Source organism: Aotus nancymaae, unplaced genomic scaffold, assembly GCF_030222135.1.
Source record: "Aotus nancymaae isolate 86718 unplaced genomic scaffold, 86718_ANA_hifiasm-v0.15.2.pri h1tg000097l, whole genome shotgun sequence".
NCBI lineage: Eukaryota > Metazoa > Chordata > Mammalia > Primates > Aotidae > Aotus > Aotus nancymaae.
The window spans coordinates 2,212,463-2,239,837 of record NW_026988512.1 but is presented as its reverse complement, the minus strand read 5'-3'; the positions used below and the strand labels follow the sequence as shown (position 1 = coordinate 2,239,837).

At 45.8% G+C, this 27,375-nt stretch overlaps 1 protein-coding gene across 9 annotated transcripts in view; it reads left to right on the top strand.

The window, feature by feature from the left end:
- The window catches only part of SLC20A2 (solute carrier family 20 member 2), a 116,506-nt gene that overhangs the window by 37,362 nt on the left and 51,769 nt on the right, over positions 1–27,375 (top strand). The window contains exon 1 of one of the 9 annotated variants that reach the window (XM_064370029.1): positions 271–1,550. The exons of 7 other annotated variants lie outside the window; for them this stretch is intronic. The gene's annotated coding sequence lies outside the window, so the exon portion shown is untranslated. Of the gene's footprint in view, positions 1–270; positions 1,551–27,375 lie in introns of those variants that run through there. One more of the 9 variants, XM_064370021.1, reaches the window with a different exon arrangement.

The following is a 27,375-nucleotide window of genomic DNA, read 5'->3' as shown; positions in this document are numbered from 1 at the left end:
TCAGGTTAGGCTGAAGGGATGCAATCTCAGACCAGCAGCCAGCAGTGTTTATAAACAACAGGAGGGAGATTGTGCTGGCGATTTCCAACTCAGGCCAATGAAGATCGACCGGTTTGCGCTTTGGGCAGCAGGCTGCAGATGGACGGTGCCTCCTGAGGGCATCGCCATGTTTTAGGGATCCGTGTTGCAGGATACCTGCCTGCAACAGAGAATCAAGGAGTGCTTTTTAAGCCCCTGGAGCTCAGGCCTGGTGTTAAGTAGAGTGGGTGTTAAGTAGAGTGAATCTCCTGAAGTCCAAACTAACATATGACATTTTTAAAATAGGAAAACAAATGGCTCTGAAAAGGTCTATAGGATTATAGATAAGAATATAATACAGAAAATGTTATAGAGGGCTCAGGAGGTGATGGGGTCATCCAGGGTTGGTTGCATTGAGATTGAATTACCCTGTCTTTCACTCATCTGTGGAAAAAAAAAAAGAGGAAAATTATGTCTCCCAAAGATGCTTGGAGATTTGACTGGATGTTTGTAAAGTGCTTTGATGTCTTTATAATAGAGTGTCCTATAAGAGCAAATCAGACTAGTCTGAATCATCTTACGTAGATACCAAGCGGTTCTGTGCCTTTGTTGTAAGTTGTACTTATATTTTCAAGAGAATATTTCACGTTCTGATATTCGTTTAAGTATCAGCTGTATGCTTGGGGTCTTTACCTGTTAACTTGAGCTCCAACATGCTTTGTAGAGGACAATTTTTCTAACCAAGCAGTTAAATGCACCTTAAAATGCTTCTTGCCAAGGACGGTGCCTTTGCAAATGTTTAAGATGTTTATGCTTGGTTGTGATTTTTTACTGAACCTGTGTCTTCATAGCGACTCCTTGGGAGGTGCAGGAAGCAGAGCCAGAAAGCAAGTCCCTGCAATCAGTTCATTATAGAGAATGAAAAAGCCTTTATTTCAAGGTTCTGGTGGATAGACTTACCGATATGTGTATTCCATGTCTATTTAATTTCACGTAGTGCTGCATCTAATCACGCTGTTTAAATAATCGGACAGAATGTCCTTTTGCTTGTGAAGAGCACGCACACTGCCACCTTGTTGCCAAAGTTTGGTCTGATTTGAATGTGCTTAAAAATCAAGTGAATGCCTGTTGGGAAAAAGCTGACTCCTTCTCTTTGTCAGTACTTGCAAAAACAACTTAAAAGAAGTTAGCATTATTGGACTGAATTCAGTAATTAGCATAATCATGATGCTTCGTATTGTTCACCAGGGCACGCCCCTTGGCCACATTTCCCATTAAGAGGACACCGATGTTGTCCTAGTGAATAAATCCCGGCACACATGATGCAAATCAGCGTGTTCCTGCCTGCCGCTCGGCTGCGGTTAATTTTAGCCAGCGTTAGTTCTATGAGTTGTAAAAGTAGAAGTTAGCAAGCTGAAATGTGACTTCTCGGCCTGATGTGATAGGATATCTATTTTAGACTTCAGATTGTGTGTATGATCAGGAGAGCAGTCTTCTGAAGAATTGTGGCTCAGTTTTCTTTGAAACTACTTGTAAGTACTGGGTGGAATTTTAAGACTTCTCTTTGTTCTTTTCTCCTTCTTAAATCTTCCTAATGTTACCGTCATAGTAATGTTGACCTCTTGGGGGAACCGTAAGCTTTGAGGTCCGTACTTAGAAAGCTAAGAAAGGTGGCAAAAGATTTTTCTTTAAATGTCTCCTACTGCGATAAATCTATCATATTCAATTTTCCCAAGAAAAAGTTTGCGATTCTTATTTTTGCAAAAGCAATCTGTAGATTATTAGTTATTTTATGTTAAAATATTTGATTACTGGATATGGTTTCTGCAAATACAGAAACATTGTATTGTGTCATTGAGCCTTATTTTCTACTATGGTAACCTAACTCTTGAGAAAAAATGTTAATTCCTGTTGTGCTCTGTGCTGCAAGTTTATGCTGTAGAAATAATGGAGTGTCAAAATAATTTTCTTGACGATATAAATGGACTTTAAAAAAAATTTTTAAGGGGAGTCTTGTGCTTAAAAAATAAATCCACATATGCCTAAAGAGAAGTACTTTTTAAAATTAGGAGGAAGGTTTTAGAGAATAATTTAAAGCATCCTCTTTTAGACTGAGTTATCAAAAGTAACCAAAGGCCATAGGACTCTGTAACCTTAACTGCTGTTCATCTAACCCGTTATTGCCAACTTAAATTTGTACTGAAGAAAACAAAAGATTTTGATGTCGAATATTTTAAATTACACTTGAATCACCTTGCTCATTTAGAAGTGTGTTTTCACTGTGGACTGACTTCACGCCAAACAGGTTGCTTACAGCAGGGAACCAGGCGGGAATTTCTTCATCAATTAGAAAGTAAATGTATCAGCTCTAGGAATATTGATGTTCCTGAAACAGTTCTCCTAGGCGATACAGTAGGTACCTACCAGCTATCTGTGCCTGTCAGCTGTAGAGTGAGGAAGGAAGCAGGCCTTCAGTAAGTATTGTGAGTGCCATTTTCCCAGTTTGAAAAGATTTAAAGGCTTCTTTGTTATTATGTATCGTCTGATTTTAAATGCGAATGACACGAAGTGTCAACAGTGAAAGGAAGTGTTTCAGTATAACATTTAATAGGAAAAGAACGTAAGAAAGGAACGTAGTGCTGAGTTCTTGGGCTATTTTTAGAAAGAAACTTTTTCATATTTAGTGTTTATTGAGCTGAAGAGAAATTTGCTGTCCGGATGAATTATAATTATAACAGAAGCTTCTAATGTCATCTTCAGCAGTGAAAGGGGTTTTGTTCCAGTAACCCTTCATAATATATACTTTTATCCAAAAAGCTCTGCCTCATTGCTGTTATTCGTTTAACTGTTAATAAGGCACCATCAGAATCTCAGTGGAGCGTTTTTGAAGGTACACTGTCGTTTGGTATTAGTTTTCAAGCCAGTATTCACTTGACCTGTGGTAGTTTTTAGTCCTGCAAAAGAGAAAAGCTGATTCGAATTTATCCATTGTTTAATTTCACAGACGTTGCTATAGGTTTTTCTGCTACTGGGAAGCATGTGCTTTATGACGAGTTGCTAACATGCGCGTGTTTGTTTTAGTGATGTACGTGCTGTGAGAGTGACAGCGGTGGGTGGGAGCAGAGATGGCTTTCATTACATGAGTGTCGGTGCCGGGATTCCTCGCGTTTGCCGATGCTGTGATTCTCTTCATTGCTTCTACCCCGTGTGCCTGGTGAAGTGATGCTGGCCGTGACCGGTTATGACCTTGGGTGACAAATCATGACTAGCTCTATGCAGAGTCACACACGAGGGGCCCAGGTGCCGAGAAACAGGGCAGCCTTCCAGCCCAGGAGGAGTCCAGGAGCCGAGCCAGCCGGCCCTTGCCCTGCTGTCCCCACGCCTCAGGTGACCACACGTCTCCCCTGCAGTCCTGTGGGGGCCACTCTCTTCATCTGCCTGTGCTCTCATCCTACTCCTCCACCTCTGGAAATAGTTACAGGCCCAGCAGCTCTCCCCGAAGCGCTGCCAGTTACAGATTTATTTCACTGTTACTTTCTGCCTAGAGGATAGCCTTCTGCTCAGAAGCCTTAAGGGGTTTCTCAGACACGCAGAGAAAGGGTCCCTTTTCCCTGGGACCCCTTCACTCACAAGGTTTTAATGGGTCCCTTGCCTGCCTGGCTAAATGGGAACTGCGCTATGTAACAGTTGCCTTTTGGCCTGGAGCTGGGATGCTCGATCACATCCCCACAGTGTTCTCTCTCTAAAGGAAGTCTCGTCGGAAGAGGCTGTGTTACCTGAGTTCCAGCTGTTGATCTGAAGTGGAAGGAGCAGTGAGCGGAGGGTGGCTTTGGCCTCCGCCCGTCTTAAACACAAGTGTAACATACTGGGATCTGGCCCTCGGGAGGAACGCTGATTTCTCGGGAATACGGGGCCGCTGTCATTATTTTAGCATGTGTTAAGTACCTCACAGCACATGCAGTGTGCAAGGAAAGCGTAGTTCCAGCCCACGTCCGACGAGTTAGGGCACAGAAACTGGGCCCCTGACATTCAGTAACTACGCTGGCAGAAAATATGTGCACACGAAGCAAAGGGAAACAAGGTGAGTGTGGTGGGTTGAGGATACTTCAGCATTCAGCTCCTCTGGGCTTCTGCCAAAGATGGTTACGACACACAGCTGTGCCTTCCCTTTCCCTCCCATACCCGGGAAGTGATGGGGACAGATGACAGGACTGACCCCAGAAGGCTTGCCCCCCACTCCAGTTCTCCATGGCAGTCCTCCTGCAAAGAGGAGAAGCTTCACACTTTTACTTGGACCTGAAACTATTATTATTATGTGAAGGGGGTAAACTTGTTATAAATTTCAATAAATATCAAAGCATCTTTCTCCATAAAATGGTATTTAGATAGAAATCTCGAGCTCCAGATTCTCCCTTCCCGAACTGGTTTGCAGTCCAGCAGTTTACTTAATCCTGCACTGGCTTAGGATATTGAGTCAACTGTAATATTAGTTAGGAAAATGCCTTCAGCTTCTCAGAAGGACGGCGTTACGAAGATCTACTGAGCGTTACTGCAGCTCGTAAAGGAGTTAGAAGCACATGAATCAGAAGAAGGGCTGATAGGCAGGCGTGGGTACTGGAGGGTAATGCGATGAGTGGCCTGCATAGTTCTGTGAGTGAGTCACCCCCTCCCTCCATGCCCAACCTCAGCCAGTCTCTAAGGTTCTCGGTCTCGTTCATGGCTCCACGATGAAAAGAGACTTGGAGAGGGCTCCACAAAGAACCTCAAAAAAAAAAAAAAATTGAAGGTTGGAAGGTGATACCTATGATAAGAGGGTGGAGAACTTCTATTATTTAGCCTGGAAGAGGGAGCAAATGACTGGGAGACTCTTGAATTGTTCTTCAGGTATATGTGTGTCTCTGTGCCAAAGAATGGTGACCCACTGGTATCTCTTTCCATCGGGAATAAAAGGGTCAGGCCTGGCAAGGGTTAGGCTGGAACAGAGGTGCTCGCAGTGGAGGCCTGGTTCCTTCAGCATCAGCTCCGCCTGGGAACATGTGAGAAATGCAGATTCTCAGGCTCCACCGAGGCCCTGCTGATCCAGAAACCATGGGGTGGGGCCTGGCAGTCTGTGTTAAAAAAGCCTCCCAAGTGATTCCGGTGCACCCTGACATTTGCGGTCTGCCGGATGAGATGCAAAGGAGGAAGGTATTATAAAATGGGGAATCTGGATGCCAGAAAATGTAACCCTTTTTCCTGAAGTCATCTAAACCTGGGATTATATTCGTTTGCAGTGTTTTCAATGTAATCTCTGAAGTCAGGAGATAAATGACCTCTCAAAGTCCCTTCCAGCCCTGACTTTGCTCTGGATTTCCTTTTCTCACTTAGGGAAGATTAATAATTAACCAGGAAAATTTTGTAATTACTTTTCTGAGCTAAGACAGTGTTCTTCTCAAATGAGGCTCACTTGAGATAATGTGAGAATAATAATATTGTGTCAGCAGATGGATCTACTGTATGTTATCAGCGTTACTAGATAGACTCTCCTCCCCATCTGACCTCACAGCCACCTGAAGGGAATCTGGGCAGAGGTAGTGTGTAGCCTGCATGGGGCAGTGGGGAGCTTGATGTTGGCTCATGAGTACTTTACATCACAGACCGTGGCCAGGTCGATCCCTGTCTTCACATGGCCCATTTCAGAAGCGAGGGAGCTAGAGGGAAAGTTGGACCCTACCCCCTACCCTCTAGGAGCAGGAAGCAACGCAGAAGGCCCTAACAAATCTGAGCACAGTGGGATGTGTTATCTGTGTGTCCGCCCTCCACTAGAGATGGAGGAGAGGGACACATTTTATCTCAGCATTTTTGTATCTACAACAGATAGCCCAGTGACACGCATAGGATGCACTTAACACAAAGAAATTCTAAATACTCCATTGGAGTGGCTAAGGCCACAGTGAGTGCTCTGCCTTCTCCTCTGTGATGAGTTCTGTAGAGTCAGGAAGGTGGCCGTTCTTATCTTTCCCAATCAAAACAGTTACCCCTAGGGGTCCCCCATTCATCTCTCTGCTCTCCTCTCACCCACCTTTGTTTGCACATAATAGAAATGCATCTGAATTTAGTTGTGCCTGTGCCCTTTTGTATATTTTCCTTTGTGCTGTCGCTTGACCGACGTGTCTCTGGTTGAAAACGGGCTGCGGAGAGTGTCTATTTGTTATACATTGTATGGCATTTAGGACAATAAAACCTTTCTGTGATCATAATGAAGAAAGGGCTCTCCGAGGACATGTTTTGCCAGTGCTGTTTAAAAAGTGTCACACTTCCTGCAGGAGCTAGATTTTTAAAAATAATAATAAAGATAAAAATAAAAACTGTCACACAACTAATGCACTGTCATGTCTGAAAAAGACCCCGCCCTACCTTAGCCAGGGAATCGTGGCCCTAATATTTCAGCACTTGAAAATGAGATCTGGCCAGGCGCGGTGGCTCACGCCTGTAATCCCAGCACTTTGGGAGGCCAAGGCGGGTGGGTCACTTGGGGTCAGGAGTTTGAGACCAGCCTGACCAACATGGTGAAGCCCCATCTCTACCAAAAATACAAAAAGTAGCTGGACATGGTGGCGCACGCCTGTAATCCCATCTAATCCACAAGCTAAGGCAGGAGAATCACTGGAACCCAGGAGGTGGAGGTTGCAGTGAGCCAAGATCGCACCACCGCGCTCCAATCTGGGCGACAGAGCAAGACTCCATCTTTAAAAAAAATGGGGGGATCTGTAGAACCCTTGGCTTTTATGACATAGTTAATTACATGTTTGCAGAGTGTTAAAAATTGCCTGAGGTGAGAAAAGGCTGGTGAGGACAGTTTGACCCAAACTCTAGTTTCCCTGGTTATAAGATACTGATGTTACTGTTCAGTCTTTCAATCCTTTGACCTCATTATATTTCAGAAAACTGACCTCTCAGGCATGAGGCTGCATGCACTGTTATTTTCTGCATCTGTGGCTATTTTCAGAACATATGAGGCCCAATGAACATGGTGGCTGCACACAGATAAGATAGATGTGTCTTCCCAATCCTGAGGACACAGGGAGCTGATCTCAACCCTGATTGAGCCTTTCAATATACGTAGAGTCCGTGAAACCCATGAACTCCCAATAACTATATATCCAGTAGGGAACATGAGTGTCTGTTCAATTTGGTTCTTAATAATGGCAATCAAAAAGCTATTGTCATTTCCTTACAAAGAGGAATTACTAAATAGTCATTCTTTTCTTGACATGTTGTTTCTAAAATCAATCTCTGGCTAATTCACAAATGTGTCATTAAAATTTAAAGTGGTTAAGTGGTTTGGAATAAACTTTGTCTCATTATAGCCGTCCAGTCAAAAAAAAAATTAAACTTGAAGGAAAAGGTTAAAAAAAAAATTTTAATTATTATTAGACTGCACAAGATTTATGGACCTAATAATTGAATAAAATATACCCAGAAACATCCTAATAAGTTACGGATTAAATAATTTCTGGTGTTTCCATAGCATAGAACACTTTGCAGCCATTTAAAATGATGGCGTTAGATGTATGTCAAGTAAAAATTAGCAGGTTACAAAACATGATGTGTTTATGGCCCCATTTTTGTAAAAGCAAGGCCCGTGTCTGTATATATGTACCTGAGAAAAGAATGCTGCACTTACTATAAGCAGTACCATCTCTAGGAGGTGAGCTTATATGTGATTTTTGCCCCTTCTTTTTGGTTACCTGTATGTTAATTTTTTTCTTCAATGAGCATAGATTACTTATGTAATAATGGAAAACTTTCTTTTTAAAAAATAACTATTGGCTGGGCGCAGTGGCTAACCCCTGTAATTCCAGCAGTTTGGAAGGCCAAAGCAGGCGAATCACCTGAGGTTGGGAGTTCAAGACCAGCCTGAGCAACATGGAGAAACCCCGTCTCTACTAAAAATACAAAATTAGCCGAGCCTGGTGGCACATGCCTGTAATCCCAGCTACTCGGGAGGTTGAGGCAGGAGAATTGCTTGAACCCAGGAGGTGGAGGTTGCGGTGAGCCTAGGTCGCGCCATTGCACTCCAGCCTGGGCAACAAGAGTGAAACTCCATCTCAAAAAAAAACAATTTTATTTTAATTCATTTTATTTTGACTTTCATATTTTATTTAATTCGGCAGTGCCCTCTCAGCTGGCTTATGTGAGTAGTGCCTAGTCCGACTGGTAAAACGAGTGCACTGAAATGTTAACCATGGTTATTTTGCAGTGCTGGGCCAGCAGCATTTTTTCTTGTTTTACTTTCTTGTTTTCTATATTTCCCAATTTTTTATGCACACATATTATTATTATTAGTTTTGAGACAGGGTCTCACTCTGTCATCCAGGCTGGAGTGAGAGGTGCCATCAGGGTTCATGGCAGCCTTGACTTCCCCAGCTCAAGCGATCCTCCCACCTCAGCCTGCCTAGTACCCAGACCTGAGACTACCGGCACACGCCACCACACCTGGCTAATTTTTTAAATATTTTATAGAGACGGGATCTCACTATGTTGTCCAGGCTGGTCTTGAACTCCTGAACTGAAGCAATCCTCCTGCCTTGGCCTCCCTCCCAAAGTGCTGGGATTACAGGCATGAGCCACCATGCCAAGCCAATATTATTTTTACACTGAAAAAATCGGACTCATTTTTAAGGCAGAGACTTGGGATCATGGGTTTTGGAAAGACACCCACACAAACTGATGTATAGTGGTCATTGAAAAAGGTTAATTCTGCAGTATTGCAGGCATCCAGCAAGCGTCTGCTTTCACTGCCACACTGGATCTTAACAAACTCTACAATCTGATCTCAAATTGGCAGGATCTCAGACTCAGTATTATTGAGAGAGCAATGGAAGGGAACTGGGGACTTTAGCATATTTTTAAGCCAATTATAAAAACACTTCTGGTGTTATGATTATCCACGAAAATTTCAGAAAGGCCCGGAGTTCAAGTTGTTAAATTCAAAGCCGTGAACGGTGGAACCATGTGCAGTAGGCCTCGGCTAGTATTTTGAGTGACAGCGATGAGGATGATGGAAAGAAGGAATCCCCTAGCCGCTGTTTCCAGGGCACTTACCTGTGTCGTATCACTGTGTATTTCACCAGCGTTCACTAAATGGGAGGGCGCTGCAGGGAAGCACTGACCCCCTCAGTTACTTCTGCCAGACGCTGCCAGCGTGTCCTCGTGGCGTTCATCAGGTTATTTTGGGTAACTGTTTTGGTGCTTGTGGCACTTAATTTAAGAAAATCTGGAGCAAAGTGGGTCCCCCCACTAAAGCAGGCCCCCCCACACCTGCTCATCCAGTGCCACATGAGAATAAGTACTTCTGAGGGCCATTGAGAGAGTCTCTCCTAAGCCTGGGCCAGGAGTAAAACGGCATCTGTCTTCCTTTGGGCATTGAGGCTGAAATTCGGGCTGAATTGAGTCTGTTCTCAACAGGACTAAGGCCTTAAACTTAATTGAAAACCAAGTACCTTGATAAACTGAAAGGAATCTAGAATCATGTGCTACCATGTTTTTGCCCAGCCTTTGGTTTAGAACCTGTGTTACTCATAGAATTTCCTGGAATGCTCAGAACTCAGAAAGCTGGTTTTTCAAGTTTCCTCTTTACATTTGTCATCCTTATGAGGAATGCTCTTCTGTTCATGCTCACCTTCCTGTCTTCAGCATCTCCGTGCCTTTCTCCTGCAGTTATACCGAGAGGAGTAATCGTGACGTTCCTCTCTGCGGTATCACTTCCTTAGGAAGTGAAGACATGCCTCACATGGGCGCATCTTCATTTTCTCTGCGGGGGAAGAACGAGGTGTGGTGAACACCTTCACTCCATAGTCAGTATTGCTCCCAGTGAGAATTGTCGGGGGACAGTTCCCAGGACATCAGCATGTCCTGGCTGCCAAGTAGTTCCAACTGAGTTGAGTCCCAAAGCTCTCCTGCACACCACGTCAGTATAGACGTGCACAGTGCCACATCAAGATGGAATAATAGGTGTTAAAATTTGGTTAATTTGCAAGTCGAATGCCTTAAAAGAAGAAAGAAAATGTCTTTTTACTTCTTTAGGAGGGATAGAGCAGATAAAAAGGGTTTTCTGAGACTAGACTATTTGGACAAGGCCGAAGAACTGGTGGTCATCAAGAGAAAGAGGGTGACTTTTTTATTTTTTATTTTTTGAGATGAAGTCCCGTTCTATCCCCCAGGCTGAAGTGCAGTGGCGCGATCTTGGCTCACTGCAACCTCCACCTCCCATGTTCAAGTGATTCTTCTACGTCAGCCTCCTGAGTAGATGGGATTACAGGTGCTCGCCACCATGCCCGGCTAATTTTTGTATTTTTAGTAGAGACAGGGTTTCACTATCTTGGCCAGGCTGGTCTTGAACTCCTGACCTCATTATCCACCCACCTCGGCCTCCCAAAGTGCTGGGATTACAGGTGTGAGCCACCGTGCCCAGCCAATTTTTGTATTTGTAACAGAGACACGGTTTCACTCTGTTGGCCAGGCTGGTCTTGAACTCCTGACTCCAAGTGATCCGCCCGCCCCAGCCTCCCAAAGTGCTAAGATTACAGGCATGAGCCACCACACCAGCCTGAAAGAGGGTGACTTTTATAAGAGGAAGAAGAGAGTGGATCTCAGCCTAAAACCTTGAATTGAGTTTATTTTCCTCTTTCTTGTCTGTTCTTTTTACTTGTTTTTTGTTTGCTTGTTTGCTTTTACCTTTACTCTAAAGACTAAAAGCAAAAGTAAGACAGATGCATGTAGTTAACACAGGTGTTAGGAGTTACGCAACAGCTCGTCTGTTATAAAGGTTTTCAAAAGAGTGATTGCCTTAGACCTGACTTGGAATTAAAGTGGCAGCTGTCACAGGAAGAGGGAATGCTGGGATTTCTGTCACTTTCTGCCTTGGCTGCTGTGTGCCTAAGTGTCCCCAGGGACTTAGAGAGCAGAGCGCCTGACCACGCAACTCCTTCTGTCAGGCCTGATTTTTGCCATCTCTGCTTTTGTTTACATTTGTTTGGTTTTCTCCTCATCTTTAGTCATAGTCAGGCCTGTGAGGCATGTCAGCAACAATTAAATAAATCCAGAGTTTGGGGTTTTTTTGTTTTTTATTTTTGAAACAGAGTCTCGCTCTGTCTCCCAGGCTGGAGTGAAGTGGGAGGACCTCCGCTCACTGCAACCTCTGCCTCCCAGGTTCAAATGATTCTCCCTCCTCAGCCTCCGGAGAAGTTGGGATTACAGGTGTGTGCCACCATGCCCGGCTAATTTTTGTATTTTTAGTAGAGACCGGGTTTCACCATGATGGCCAGGCTGGTCTTGAACTCCTGATCACAAGTGATCCACCCGCCTTGGCTTCCCAAAGTGCTGGGATTGCAGGTGTGAGCCACTGCAACTGGCCAAAATCCAGAGTTTTTACTTGAAGAGAAAATACTCAAAGCCTCATCCTGAGAAATGTATCCTGATCAGATATAAAAGCTTGACAGCATCATATTATTAACTATTAGAATGATAATTTCTTAAGTTTAATTTTTACTGTATTCTGAGAAGAAATTACCCTCAGCGACCAGTGGTATAAGAAAACTTTTATTTTCTATTTCCCTGCTAACTGGGAAGCAGTGAACTTCCAATAACTGAAGTAATCAAATGGAATCCAGCTGTGTAAGAGCAGTACAGATATAAAAAAGTATATTTTTGGCTGGGCGCGGTGCCTCACACCTGCAATCCCAGCACTTTGGGAGGCTGAGGTGGGTGGCTCACCTGAGGTCAGGAGTTCGAGACCAGCCTGGCCAACATGGTGAAACCCCATCTCTACTAAAAATACAAAAATTAACCGGGCGTGATGGTGGGCACCTGTAATCCCAGCTACTCAGGAGTCTGAGGCAGGAGAATTGCTGGAACTCAAAAGGTGGAGGTTGCAGTGAGCTGAGACTGCGCCACTGTACTCTAGCCCGGGCAACAACAGCGAGACTCATCTAAAAAAAAAAGGGATATTTTTCTAATAGCAAATCTTGGTTATTTATTTTTTGCAGACAGTAAAATTCACTTTTTCTGGTACACAGTTTTGTGAGTTTGTACACATAAACAGATTTTCGTGAGCAGCACCACAGACAGGAGATAGAATAACTCCAGCTCCCTGAAGAACACGCTTGAGCTGCCCCTTTATTCAACCCTTACCTTCGACCCTTGCTCCCCGAACTGCAAAAGGAGTCTCCAAGCCACACTAGCCATGGTCAAGGGTGAAACTTTACGGGCTCTGGGGGCTTAAGCACAGCCTCTGGTCACTAAGTGGCTTGTGCTGTCCCACAGGTGTTCCCTGGCAAGTTAGACTAACATATAAAAACAAGGGGAAAATCTGAGCGGGGCTGGCATCTGCCCACCATAGGGGAATAGACTTCGGAGAATCATTAATAGTTCAGCTAAGTACCCACACAATTAAGTACAACCGCAGGCCTCTGGGGAGTCGGAGTATCAGTGAGCAGAATTGTTACAGTTCATTATTTAAAAGATCCAGTTTTCAGTGAAAACTTATAAGACGTGTAAAGAAACTAGCTCATGTGAAATGCCCACGGGGCAGGGTGAGGGAGACAGTGGGGACTGCTTTTGAGGGGTCCCAGATACTGAACTTAGCTTACAGTCTTTACAGCAGCCCTTACACATACATTCAAAGAACCGTGTTTAAATAATTAAAAGATAGGATGCAGGCAGACTCATCAACTAGAGAATATTCATGAAGAGATAGAAATTATTAAAAAAAAAAAAAAAAAAAGAACCTGGCTGGGCGCGGTGGCTAATGCTTATAATCCTCGCACTTTGGGAGGCTGAGATGGGCGGATCATGAGGTTAGGAGTTTGAGACCAGCCTGACCAACATGGTGAAACCTTGCCTCTACTAAAAATACAAAAACTAGCCAGGTGTGGTGGTGGGTGCCTGTAATCCCAGCTACTCAGGAGGCTGAGGCAGGAGAATCGCTTGAACCCGGGAGGTGGAGGTTGCAGTGAGCTTAGATTGCACCATTGTGCTCCAGCCTGGGTGACAGAGTTAGACTCTCAAAAAAAAAAAAAGAAAAAATTTGGAGACAAATTTTTTTGCTTTTTGCAAAAGCACAGGCAACAAAAATAGAAATATTAATCTATATAAAAATTAAAAGCTTATGTATATCAAAGGATACCACAGAGTGAAAAGGCAACCTCGCAAATGGGAGAAAACATGTACGAATTTATACCTGATAATGATCCAGAATATGTAAAGAGCTCCTCCAACTCAACAACAAAAAGCAAATGACCTGATTTTTAAAATGGGCACAGGACTTGGATAGACATTTCTCCAAAGAAAATAATACAGATGGCCAACAAGCATGTGAAAACATGCCCAGTATCACAAATTATTTGGGAGATGAAAATCAAACCACAATGAGATACCACCCCCACCCATTAGGATGGCTATCATATAAACAGATAAAACCAACAAGATAACAGGTGTTGATGAGGATGTGGGGAAATTGGAACCCTTGTGCACTGCCGGTGAGGCTGCGTTCCTCCAAAACTTCAAAACAGAATTAACCATATCCAGCAATTCCACTTCTGGGTATATATCCAAAAGGACTCAAAGTGTGGTCTTGGAGAGAGATTTTGAAAGCAGTATTCTTCACGGTCACTGAAAGGTGGAAGCAGCACACATGTCCACTGATGGATGAATGGATAAACACAGTGTGGTCTGCACCTACAAGGAAATATTACTTGGTCTCAAAAAGGAAGGAAGTCCTCATACATGCGGCAACGTGGATGAACCCTAAGTGAAATAAGCCAGTCACAAAAGGACAAATGCTGTGTGATTTCACTCATCTGAGGTCCTTAGGCAGTGAGATTCATACAGACCAAAGGTGGAATGTTGGTGGCCAGGGGCTGGGGAAAGGAGGGAATGGGGAGTTACTGTTTAAAGGGCACCGAGTTTCAGTTTTGCAAATGAAAGGAGTTCTGTGACTGGATGGTGGCAATGGTTGCAAGGCAGTGTGAATAGACCTAATGCCACTGAACCATACACTTTAAAATGGTTAAGGTGATAAATTGTATGCAACGTGTATTTTACTGTAATTTATAAATGTTGTTTGTTTGTTTTTGAGATGGAGTCTCACTCTGTCACCTGGGCTAGAGTACAGTGGTGCGATCTTGACTCACTGCAACCTCCGCCTCCCAGGTTCAAGCGATTCTCCTGCCTCAGCCTCCTGAGTAGCTGGGATTAAGGCGCCCACCACTATGCTCAGCTAATTTTTTGTATTTTTAGTAAAGATGGGGTTTCACCACGTTGGCCAGGCTGGTCTCAAACTCCTGACCTCGTGATTCACCCACCTTGGCCTCCCAAAATGCTGGGATTACAGGCGTGAGCCACTGCACCCAGCCTAAAAACATTCTTTAAAAGAAACTCTGCAGTTGAAAAGTATAATAACCAAGATTAAAAACCTGCTAGAGAGGCTCCATAGTAAATTATAGATGCCAGAAGAAAGATCCCCAAGAATAAGATGTTGCCGTCTGAAGAAAAGGGAAAAAAAAGAAATGAAGAAAAATGAAGAGTGCCAGAGAAATATGGGCCACCATTCAGTGTACCAGCGGGAGAACTGACAGAGAAGGGGCAGAAAACAACATTTAAAGATTTAAAAATAATCATGGCTGGGCGCGGTGGCTCACGCCTGTAATCTCAGCACTTTAGGAGACCAAGGTGGGTGGATCACTTGAGGTCAGGAGTTCCAGACTCGCCTGGCCAACATGGTGAAACTCCCTTTCTACAAAAATACACATATTAGCCAGGTGTGATGGCGCATGTCCGTAGTCCCAGCTACTTGGGAAGCTGAGGCAGGAGAATTGCTTGAACCCGGGAGGTGGAGGTTGCAGTGAGCCAGGATCGCGCCACCGCACTCCAGCCTGGCGACAGAGCGAGACTGTCTCAAAAAAAAAAATTAAAAAATGCTAAAAGAGGTTCTTCAGGCTGAAAGGAAGTGACACCAGACAGTGATTTGAGTCTACCACAAGTACACACACACACACACACAGCTCTGCTAAAGATAATTAAGTAGTTGAGGATAAAAGACAATATAATTCTATTCCTTTTTCTTTCTTAACTAATTTAAAATATCATGAAAGAGCAGCTTCTATCTGGTTGCCCTCCAGTTTATAAGAAAGCTCTATGTTGACCTCAAAACAATCTCTCTAGCTCTAAGTTTTCTTTTTTCTTTCTTTCTTTCTTTTTTTTTTTTTTTTGAGACAGAGTTTTGCTCTTGTCACCCAGGCTGGAGTGCAGTGGCACGGTCTTGGCTCACTGCAACCTCCTCCTCGTGGGTGCAAGCGATTCTCTTGCCTCAGCCTCCTGAGCAACTGGGACTACAGGCACCTGCCATCACGCCTGGCTAATTTTTGTATTTTTAGTAGAGACAGGTTTCACCACATTGGCCAGGCTGCTCTTGAACTCATGACCTCGGGCGATTTGCCTGCCTTGGCCTTCCAAGTGCTGGGATTACAGGCGTGAGCCACCACGCCCAGCCTAGCCCCAAGTTTTCTAAAGGAAAAACGCAGGCGCAGGGAGCTTAGCAAGCTCCCCTTTTTTAGGGGGTTGCTTTCTGGGTATTTTATTTGTACGCATTGTGTCCATCACCCCATGAGTGTCCCTGGGAGATCAGCTGACATCTCTGAACATGCCATGCAGTGAGAGAAGGGGCGAGGAAAGAAATGAGTGACCCATCCTGGGTCACTCAGCCCCCCTTTATGGGCACAGTGGGTGGGAGAAGGGAAGGGCTGTGATTGTCCTGACCTCTGGGAAGGAGGAACGGTGGGCTGGAGGCTGGGCTGTTAGCACCTCCCTCCCGCAGTTTTGAGGGCTCACTCCGGGCTTAGATTTGCCAGGGTGCCCTTTGGTCCAAATGCAGCCCTTTTGCTTGGTCCTGTGCCCTGTTCCTCTCTTGGCCTGGAGGCCTTTTCGTGCTGCTGCCGTCTCAGGGCCAGCTGCATGGCCGAGATGCTCAGTGGCCGCGTGTACGCCAGCAAACAGAACACCCTGGTCAGGGTCTGGAAAGCCAGGCCAAGGGGCTTCTGCATGATATGGTAGCAGCCTTCAGCTGCCTGGCTGCTCCCCCCAAGTCAGGCCCTTGTGGATCATGGTGACTGCCAGCCATAGACCACACCCACCCAGACTTCATCAGACTGCACACTGGATCTGTCAGGGGACACTGTGTGGCTGCACCCCATCCTGCCCCCATGGCCTCTCCTGCAAAGCTCGAATATAGCTTGGAAAGCACAGAGTACAAGAAAAATGATCTTGATCTTGCATGAGGATTTAAGAGCCATGAGCATTCTCAGAGTGAGGAAATAGTTTTCAAAGAAACCTAATAAATTGTCTTTTCTCTTTTGTGTTTTTTTTTGAGATGGAGTCTCGCTCTGTTGCCTAGGCTGGAGTGCAGTGGTGCAATCTCAGCTCACTGCAACCTCCACCTCCCAGATTCAAGTGCTTCAGCCTCCCAGGTAGCTGGGACCACAGATGCCCACCACCACGCCCAGCTGATTTTTGTATTTTTAGTAGAGACGGGCTTTCATTATGTCGGCCAGGCTGGTCTTGAACTCCTGACCTCGTGATCCACCTGCCTTGGCCTCCCAAAGTGCTGGGATTAGAGGCGTGAGCCATTGTGCTGTGTTGTGTTTTTTTAACTGCCATTCTGTGGTTCTTTGAAGGTATTAATAATATCGAGCCAGTGCTCTTGGTTTCTTAATTTAGTAAGATTTCACTCCCAGTAGTCTCCATAGGGGAGGACAGGAACCGCTAGATCTCTGCCTGACTTAACGATCAAATGAGCACTCTTGGGACCACATTGCCTGGTTTAGCTTGTTTATGCCGCCAACTTGCCAAGTTATTGGTGGAGTGGAATCAGGTCTTCAGAGTTCTGATAAAGCACTTCAGCGACTTGAACTGATTCTCCCACATGGCAAAGAGGAAGAGGCTGCCTGGATCAACTTAATAATCGTTTGTCCTCTGTTGCTTTTTCCACTGCCTAGAACAATTGCTTCAGAATCTCTGGAATGATAACAAGAATTGTGGGACTGTAAGTTGAGCATGGAGAGGAGTTAAGATCATTTCTTTTGTCAGTTCCTATATTTATATTAATGTTGCATTGATAGAATACATGGTTGTACCGGCAATGAACGTTTTATAAGTACCATCCATACTTTTACTGAACCTCCGATAGAATCCAAACAGAGTTAGCAAATAAACATGTAAGAGCCATATCTATTTTCATACATGGTTCCATTTTAAACTGTCGCTGAAAGGAAAGTATTTCCCTAATATAGCTCTTGGAACTTAGCCGAACAGTCCAACAGTTCAGGGCACAGAATTGGAACAAGTGATGCTGGGTCTGTCATTCGATAGAAGTTCCATGTTCAGCGATTTGCTCTTGAATATCTATTTTTGGTTATGAGTGAAGAATATACCTAGAATACCTGGAAGGGCGGGAAATCCATCTATAGTGCATACGGAAAGGGAGAAAGGAGAAAATGTTGAGAAGCCTTTTCTGTGTTGACAGTGGAAATAAACGCATAAAGCTTGGCTATTCTTGTCCCTCACTCCCAGACAGTCGTGTGCCTCAGACTCTTCAGCAAGGCAGTGATCTACTTTAAAAGTCTCTCTTCCCAGGGAGTCCCCATTTCCAGTGGGAGCTCACTTTGGTGGGCTGCAGCCCATTCCATTATAAATGTGTTTCTCCAAATACAGCTTGTTGTTGTTGTTGTTTTTGGAGATGGAGTTTCGCTCTTGTCTCCCAGACTGGAGTGTGGTGGTGAGATCTCGGCTCACTGCAACCTCTGCTTCCTGGGTTCAAGCGAGTTCCCTGCCTCAGCTTCCCGGGTAGCTGGGATTACAGGCACCTGCCATCATGCCCAGCTAATTTTTATATTTTTAGTAGACATCGGGTCTCACCATGTTGCCCAGGCTGGTCTCGAACTCCTGACCTCAAGTAATCCGCCTGCCTTGGCTTCCCATAGTGCTGGGATTACAGGCGTGAGCCACTGTGCCTGACCCAGTTGCTTTTTTTTGAGACGGATTTTGTTCTTGTTGCCCAGGCTGGAGTGCAATGGCGCAATCTCTGCTCACTGCAACCTCTGCCTCCCTAGTTCAAGCAATTCTTCTGCCTCAGCCTCTCAAGTAGCTGGGATTACAGGTGTGCACCACCATGCCTGGCTACTTTTTTGTATTTTTAGTAGAGACAGATTTTTACAATGTAGAGAATTTTCAACGTGTTGGCCAGGCTGGTCTTGAACTCCTGACCTCAGGTGATCCACCCGCCTTGGCCTCCCAAAGTTCTGGGATTATAGGCATGAGCCACTGTGCTCAGCCAAATACAGTTTTGGTTTTTTTTTTAAGACGGGGTCCTACTCTGTCACCCAGGCTGGAGTGCAGTGACAACACTCCAGTCCCACTGTAGCCTCGACCTCCCAAGCTCAGGTGATCTTCCCACCTCAGCCTCCTGGGTAATTTTTGTATTTTTGGTAGAGATGGGGTTTCGCCATGATGCCCAGGCTGGTCTGGAGCTCCTGGGCTCAAGTGATCTGCCCACCTTGGCCTCCCAAAGTGCTGTGATTGCAGGTATGAACCACCTCACTTGGCTGAAATACGGTCCTCCTTAAATGAAAGAGGTTTCCTTCTGCTGTGTCCTCAAATTAGACAAAGAGAGCTTGATACACTTTTCCTTATAATAACTTTTTCATGGACTCATTGTATTGTAAATTTAAAATGAAAATAACAAAATCTTAAAATTATCCATCATGCGGTCATTCAGATTCCATAGGAACATCACCGAGGATGGCGCTTACATGTCCTGAGGCAGCCTTTCCATTAAAAAGCAGTATTTTCCATGTAAGCCATGTTAGACCTTCGACATCTTTTCTTCTTCAGGCCAAATCATCCTAACTCCTCTAACTTTATCTCATTTTAATTATTTTTGCTGTTTATTTCCTTTTCCTTTAAAAATACATGTGCTTAGGCCGGGCGCGGTGGCTCATGCCTATAATCCCAGCACTTCGTGAGGCCGAGGCAGGCGGATCACAGGGTCAGGAGATCCAGACCATCCTGGCCAACGTGGTGAAACCCCGTTTCTACTAAAAATAAAAAAAAATTAGCCGGGCTTGGTGGTGGGCACAGGCAGTCCCAGCTACTCGGGAGGCTGAGGCAGGAGAATCTTTTGAACCTGGGAGGCAGAGGTTGCAGTGAGCCGAGATTGTGCCACTGCACTCTAGCCTGGCGACCGGGCAAGACTCCATCTCAAAAAATGTACTTAGGTTTACTTATTGTAGATTTATGCAGTGCCTTCCCAGAAGGTAAGAGGCTGTGTGGAAAACATCTAAATATCACAGAAGCTTTACAGGCTGGGAAGAAACTTCCCTGTGGGAATGAGAAGAATGTGGCGGGCGCGTGGACAGAGCAGGAACGAGACCTGGAAGGAAAAAGGGCAGGGAGGGCCGAGCCCTCAGGGTCCCAAGCAGGAATCTTAGCTAGAGAATCAAACCCACGAAGGCAGTTGACTGCACTGCTCAAGGCAGGGTCGGAATTTTCCACCCCTCCCCCCAGGACAGTCCTGCGGCTCACAGTTCAGGCTAAATGGCCTCTTCCTGGCCCTGTGGTCTCCGGTTGATGTAGAGTAATAGAGCTGGACAGGACCAGACGATGTCATCTGAGCTTGACAATTTCGAAGTCTGAGGGCCCTGCAGCATTCTTGGGAGTCCATTCTCTTGAGTAGCCTCCCTCCTTCCCATGTCTCTCCCTTCCCACCCCCGGCTTAGGCCAGGACCCCAGGGAACCTCAGCGCCCAGAGTTGGACCTCATAGCATCGGGGGCTGACGAGAGTCAGGCGGGAGCATCACTCACTTCCCAGTTTCTCAGCTTTGCTTTCATTTCAGGGCCTCCTACCGTGGTGTGGACTCACGGGAAGGAGACAGGCATTTAGGGACTCGTTTAAAACTACTTTCAGTGATGCAGCCACATCTTTAAAATGCCCAAAATTGGACTCGATTACTGCTAAAGTCTCTTCAGACCCTAATGATCCTCTAACTCTGTAAACCAAAACAGGAATAAAAGAGTAATTATAGGTCGCTGCTTGTGAGCGTTAGCCTCAGACACCGTTTCAGGAGAACAGAGGCCAGCAGAGTTCTCGGCCCCATCGAGACGCTTTCTGTTCAGTTCAGTCCCGAGGGCCGAGCCTCAAGAGAAGCATAAGGAAGATGAAGGAAGAACTCGGAGAAAGACTCTGCGACTGAGCGTGGGCCCTTTGGAATATAGATTGAACCCAGGGCTGGGCACGGTGGCTCACACCTGTAGTCCCGGCACTTTGGGAGGCTGAGGTGGGAGAATCAGTTGAGCCCAGGAGGTTGAGACCAGCCTGGAAAACATAATGAGACCTTGTTTCTACCAAAAAGAAAACAAAATTAGCCAAGCATGATGGCGCGTGCCTGTAGTCCCAGCTGCCGGTGAGGCTGAGGTACGAGGAGTGGTTGAGCCCAGGAGATTAAGACCATCCTGGGCAACATAGGGAGAGCGCCCCGCTCCGCCCCCCGCCAACCTGTAAAAACGTAAAATGAAAATTAGCTGGGTGTGGTGGCGCTTGCCTCTAGTCCCAGCTACTCAGGAGGCTGAGACAGGGGAAAATTGCTTGAGTCCAAGAGCTTGAGGCTGCAGTGAGCCATGATTGTACCACCGCACTCCAGCCTACACAGCAGAATGAGACTCTGTCTCAAAAATAAAATTAAAGAAATAATAAATAATTGGAATATAGTAGAAGACTCCACACCATGCAGAGACCTTTTTACGAAGTGCTCCAATACTGAGATAAAAGTGTGTTCCTGACAGTGAAAAGCAAAGCTAAATAAAAGGAAGATATGGTGTGTTTTATGTTTTACATTGTAGGTAGTAAGCCTGGAGGAAAATTGAGGCCCTGGCTGAAAACATAAATAGATACATGGTAAATTCATTTGTTTATTTAAGAAAACTAAGCCTATTTTTGTGAAAAGTTCCTAACTTTTTTTTTTTTGATGTACTTTATAGTGTTTTGAGTGGGGCTCCAGTGATAAAAGTGGTCATTGCACATTGTAGAAAATTTTGGATAACGTCAAAAAATTAAAAAGAGACCTAATAAACGAGCAGCACCATTAGCCTTTGGGCTTATTTCCTGAAAGTCTTAGGTGGTGCTCTGTTAAACACAGCGGAGGTCATATGGCTCATGTCACATGTTTCACTTAGGACCACTGTGTTCCAGTGTCAGGAAAATCTCCCAAGTTGCATCACTGGAGTGGCTACAGAATATTTCATCTTTTAGAAGAAAGTTCCAGTATTTCCTTAGCCACACCCCGACTGGAACCTTAGCTGTTTCCTCTTCTTTATGATCGTGATAAAAGACACTGCAGTCCATGTCTTTGTGCATTATTTGCCCGTATTTCAAAGTCTTTGCCTCTTTTCTTAAGCAGTTGAGGTGGATGTCATAGGAGCACCCTTACCCCTTGGCGCTCCTCACTCACGGTAGAGCCCTGGAGTTGCCATGCAGCTGACCTGGCCTGGTGAGTTGACAAGAACCATTTTCTTTTTTTTTGAGACAAGGTCTTACTCCGTCACCCAGGCTGGAGTGCAGTGGCTCAGTATCAGGTCACTGCAACCTCTGCCTCCCAGGTTCAAGTGATGCCTCTGCCTTAGCCTCCAGAATAGCTGGGATTACAGGCATACACAGCCACGCCTGGCTAATTTTTGTATTTTTAGTAGAGACGGGATTTTGCTCTGTTGGCCGGGCTGGTCTCGAACTCCTGACCTCAAGTGATTCTCCCGCCTTGGCCTTTCAAAGTGCTGGGATTACAGGCATGAGCCACTGTGCCTGGCCAAGAAACATTTTCAATAAGAAGATAACTACTGTTTTTTCTTTCTTTTTTTTTTTTTTAAAAAAAAACTGTTTAAACCATTTCTAACTGAACTTACGGGAGATAATATTACAGAACCGTTCATCACAGATTCATGGCAGCCTTGAGAACTGATTTCAGAGTTGACTTTGGGGTCACAGATCAGAGTGAGCCTGTGATTGTAGCTTGCCCACACTCAGTCTTTCTCTGAGTGACGTCCTTGCAGCTCTTGGTCTATGAAGTGCCCAGAACTTCAGATTTAAAGGATTTTTTAAAAGGATTTAAAGTCTGTGGTCCCCCGTGGGAATGGTTTTCAGCTGAAACGTTTTTATTTGCCGTAAACTTAAATACTAATGAATGGGTTTCTACCATGAGATCCTCTAGAAGCCATCTGGAAGGCTTGTCTCCAGAAAGCCGGCTTTTCCTTTCCTTGAGGATTTGAAGGGAGGTCTGTAGCTGGCCCCAGAGCAGGCCTTTCCTCTCTTCCCTGGCCCCGGAAGAGTCACGTCCGAGCCCCTCCCTGTGGGCTTTTTTTTGAGACAGAGTTTCGCTCTTGTTACCCAGGCTGGAGTGCAATGGCGCGATCTCAGCTCACCGCAACCTCCGCCTCCTGGATTCAGGCAATTCTCCTGCCTCAGCCTCCTGAGTAGCTGGGATTACAGGCACGCGCCACCATGCCCAGCTAATTTTTTATATTTTTAGTAGAGATGGGGTTTCACCGTGTTGACCAGGATGGTCTCGATCTCTTGACCTCATGATGCACCCGCCTCGGCCTCCCAAAGTGCTGGGATTACAGGCGTGAGCCACGGCGCCTGGCCTCTGTGGGCTTTCTATCAGCAGTGCTAAGTCAGTCCCTCCTCGATCTGTCTCCTCACTGCCATTGTTTCAGATGTGCTGTGACATCACCTGTTCCTTAGCCCCTGCTCGATTGAGTGAACTGGCCAGGTTTACTGCGTCTTAGTGGCAGATTCCCTTTCTCACTGAAAAGAGCACTTTTTCTTTTTCTCACTACGTAAACTATATGCCATCCTGGGGGACTTGGTGGAGGTGGGGTCGATGCTTGCAATATAGGTAAGGGAAAATATCAAAAGCGAACATTACCTTTTGTGACCTGTATTTTTTCTGATCACTTTTTTGAGGCAGACCGTACGCCCTTCAGTAAATAAAGCTCAGCAGTTGCGAGTGAACAGTTTCGTGAGTTTTGGCAACAACGTGCAGTAGCCACCGCCGTATTTAAGGTGCACAGCAGAGTGTTCCCTGTGTAGACGTGGGCTGTTTCTCTTGGGTAAATACATCCCAGATTAGGGCTGCTGGGACAGGTAGCGAGCGGACACTTCACTTTTAAGAAATTGCCAATAGCTGGCCAGGCGCGGTGGCTCACACCTGTAATCTCAGCACTTGGGAGGCCAAGGTGGGTGGATCACTTAAGGTCAAGTGTTCAAGACCAACCTGGACAACATGGTGAATCCCTGTCTCTACTAAAAATACAAAAATTCGCTGGACATGGTGGCACATGCCTGTAATCCTGGCTACTGGGGAGGCTGAGGCAAGCGAATCACTTGAACCTGGGAGGCAGAGGTTGTAGTGAGCAGAGATCGCACCATTGCACTCCAGCCTGGGCGACAGAGTGATACTACATCTCAAAAAAGAAAGAAAGAAAGAAATTGCCAATTGGCTTAACGCAGTGGCTCACGTCTGTAATCCCAGCACTTTGGGAGGCCGAGGCAGGAGGATCACAAGGTCAAGAGATTGAGACCATCCTGGCCAACATGGTGAAACCCCATCTCTACTAAAAATACAAAAATTAGCTGGGTGTGGTGGCAGGTGCCTGTAGTCCCAGCTACTCGGGAGGCTGAGGCAGGAGAATTGCTTGAACCCGAGAGGCGGAGGTTGCACTGAGCCAAGATCGTGCCACTGCACTCCACCCTGGCAACAGAGCGATACTCCATCTTAAAGAAAAGAAATTGCCAATAGTTTTCCAAAATGTCTTTACCATGCTGAGTGTTTTTTTCTTAGTGCCTTTCTAGTGTTTCTCTTCTTTACCTCTTCACCTCCCTTCATCCCTTAAAAAGTCCCTGTCCCTTACAGTTTGTCAGTCTTTAACCAAAAACGAGGCCAGAGTCTGCGTGTTGAGGAAGAAGAGCAGGTCTAAGGGAGGAGGCTGGGGAAACCCACAGGATTGGGAAGAGGGTGGGGCACAGGGCTGCCCAAGAAAGATCCTTCCAGAAGGATTCTGAGACCTCTCATTTGTTATTCTTCTGTGACTACAGTGATGCCAGTAACTTCAAGTTGCTTGAGACAAAACGTTTCTAATTAAGTTTGATCCTCAGAATAATTCTGTGAAGTGCATGCACCATCACTATCTGCATTTTATAGATGCTGCAATTCAAAGAGTATGTGTGAGGTACCCAGGGTCGGCCACTAGAGAGGAACGGAACCTCGATGGGGCCTTAAGCTTCCCGACCATTGCCCCAGGGCTTTATCTGCTAAGAATGGTCATAGTCACCATGTATTGATTGCTGGCATTGAAGCTTGGGCCTTCTCCTTTGCACGTAACCAGTGGCCCCAGTCCCCATGGTTCAGATGAGTCATTGAGGTGACTTGCCCCGGGGTTGCAGAGCCAGGAACTGGCTGGACAGGAATGGGCCCAGAGACCCTGACTGCAGGTCCTGTGCTCATTGCCTTTCTCCATGCAGGAGAAACGAACGTTCCTTTTGTAACCACAGAGAGAAAGGAAGGTGGCAAGGCTTCCTCCTCGGGCAGGTGCTTGCTGGACTTAGGCTGGTGGGCTGAGGGTGTGAGTGTGAAGGAGAAAAGCCACGTGACAGAGCATAGGCACAATTGTGGAAATGAATCGTCTAAGACTGGGTGAGTAGGAGAGGGGATCTCCGGGCAGAGATGGTGCCAAGGGGAATATCAAGGTGATTAACAACCTCCCCAAGCAAAACCAGGCCAGGGCGAAGCTGCTGGGGGCTCGTGCCAGCCGCGCTTCCCACGCACGGCGCTCCTGGCTCACCTATGTGAGTTTCATGAGTTTTGCCAACACTTACAGCCGCTGCCATATGCATGGTGAACAGCAAGGGGCCCTTTAAGGCACAGTAAACCCAGCTAGGTTCACCCAGTCAAAAGCCCGCCTGTGGTCACGCCCCATTCTAGCCCCAAAAAGCAAAACTGAAAACAATGCAGAAGAGAAGAACAACCCACCCGGTTACTTTTCCGTTCAGTTCCAGAAACCATGTATCCCCTCTCCACCCCCGTGTTTAATCCACCACCTGGTCCTGTTGGATTTTGCCGCTGTAGTTCTCGTAAATCATCATATTCCCTCCCACCCATCACTGTCCACACCCTGGTGCCAGATGCCTCCTCTCAAGCCTAAACCATGCAACGGGCTTCTGACTCGTCCTCCGTGGTATCGCTTGCCTTCTATCTAATGTGGTCTCCACGCTGCAGCCAGAAGGATCTTCTGGGCCGGGTGTGGTGACTCACGCCTGTAATACCAGCATTTTGGGAGGCCAAGGTGGGTGGATCGCCTGAGGTCAAGAGTTCAAGATCAGCCTGGCCAACGTAGTAAAACCCTGTCTCTACAAAAATATAAAAAAATTAGCATCATGGCGGGTGCCTGTACTCCAAGCTACTCAGGAGGCTGAGGCAGGAGAATCGCTTGAACCCAGGAGGCAGAGGTTGCAGTGAGCCAAGATCGCACCACTGTACTCCAACCTGGGTGACAGAGTGAGACTTTGTCTCAAAAACAAAAGAAAAATTGCTAAGTCTGGGCTGGGCATGGTAGCTCACACCTGTGATCCCCGCACTTTGGGAGGCTAAGGCAGGAGGATCACTTGACGATAGGAGTTTGAGACCAGCCTGGGCAGCACAGGGCAACCCCATCTCTACAAAAAATTTAAAAATTAGCAGGGTATGATGGCACACGCCTATAGCCCCAGCTACTGAGAAGGCTGAGGCGGGAGGATTGCTTGAGCCTGGGAGGTTAAGGCTGCAGTGAGCCGTGCTTGTGCTCTGCATTCCAGCCTGGGTGACAGAGCAAGAAAAAAAAGAAAACAGGCCAAAAAACCAAGTCTGGTCATGCCAACACCCCTCTCTGATTAAAACCCTTCAGTGGCACGCCACTGTCCACGTGGTGGCCAGTCTTTAACCAGACCCACCCAACCTTCATCCTGGCTCCCCACACCCTGGCCTGTCTCCAGGCCCCTCCTTCCCACCATGAGAACCATCTGGAATGAGTGCCCCCCCACACACACCAGGCCCAGAGTGACTCTGGCTGTCTGAGGTCTCAGGTGAGCCTTTGCCGCCTGCTAGACCAGGTCCCGCGAGCCGTGCTCTTATGACTCTGTGTGGCGCCGTCTCCTGCCTGCATAGTTTTGTCACCAGTTTATAGAGATGTGTGTGTTGATGTGATTCATGTCCGTTTCCTTCACCGGACTTCCCAGATGTGCCAGGACCACATCCCTTTTTGTTCATTCCATGTTTCTCGGTCAATAATTGAATATTATTCATGTTTGCCCTATTGGCAAGGTAGCCTGGCCAACAAGATTTTATCAATAATTTGTTTATATCTTGAGAGAGATCATACTGGACCCCAGTGTTTAAAGTTTTGGTTTTCGCGCATAGACTTAGTGTGCCTGTCATATTAATAAAACACTCTTTCAGTGGAATATTGTCTTTTCATTTATCTCACTTGAGAGCTGAATCTCCAAAATTGCACAGGCTAAAAAATCTTAGAAATGATCAGAACTATCAGTGTATATTTTTTGTTCCATCGTGTGCCTGTGGCATTGCACATCTATGATGCTCAATGCATTTGTAGATTCGTTTATTCTATAGTATTTTCATTTGAAAAGCATGTATATACAGTTTGGGGAGGAAAGAGAGAAAGTCATCTGTCACATTACTGTTCAACCTCTGTTATAATTTTGGTATATTTACCCTTTGGCATTTTTATTTGCATTATTATTTTTTATTTATTTATTTTTTAAGATGGAGTCTTGCTCTGTCACCCAGGCTGGCGTGCAGGGGCATGATCTTGGCTCACTGCAACCTCTGCCTCCCAGGTTCAAGCAGTTCTGCCTCAGCCTCCCGAGTGGCTGGGATTACAAGCATGTGCCACGAGGCCCAGCTAGTTTTTGTATTTTTAGTAGAGATGGGGTTTCACCACGTTGGCCAGGCTGGTCTCAAGCTTCTGACCTCAGGTGATCCACCCACCTCAGCCTCCCAAAGTTCTGAGATTACAGGTGTGAGCCACCATGCCCGGTCTTTTATATGCATTTTCAACATTGCCGCAATCACAGTGTACATAAAATTGCGTGTCCTGTTTTCTCCCTTTAAATAACCTTATTGATGGGTCAAATTATTATATTATATATGGTGTGATATTTATTCAGTTCGACTCAATAAGCATTTATGAAGAATATACCACTCTATATGCCTGATGCCA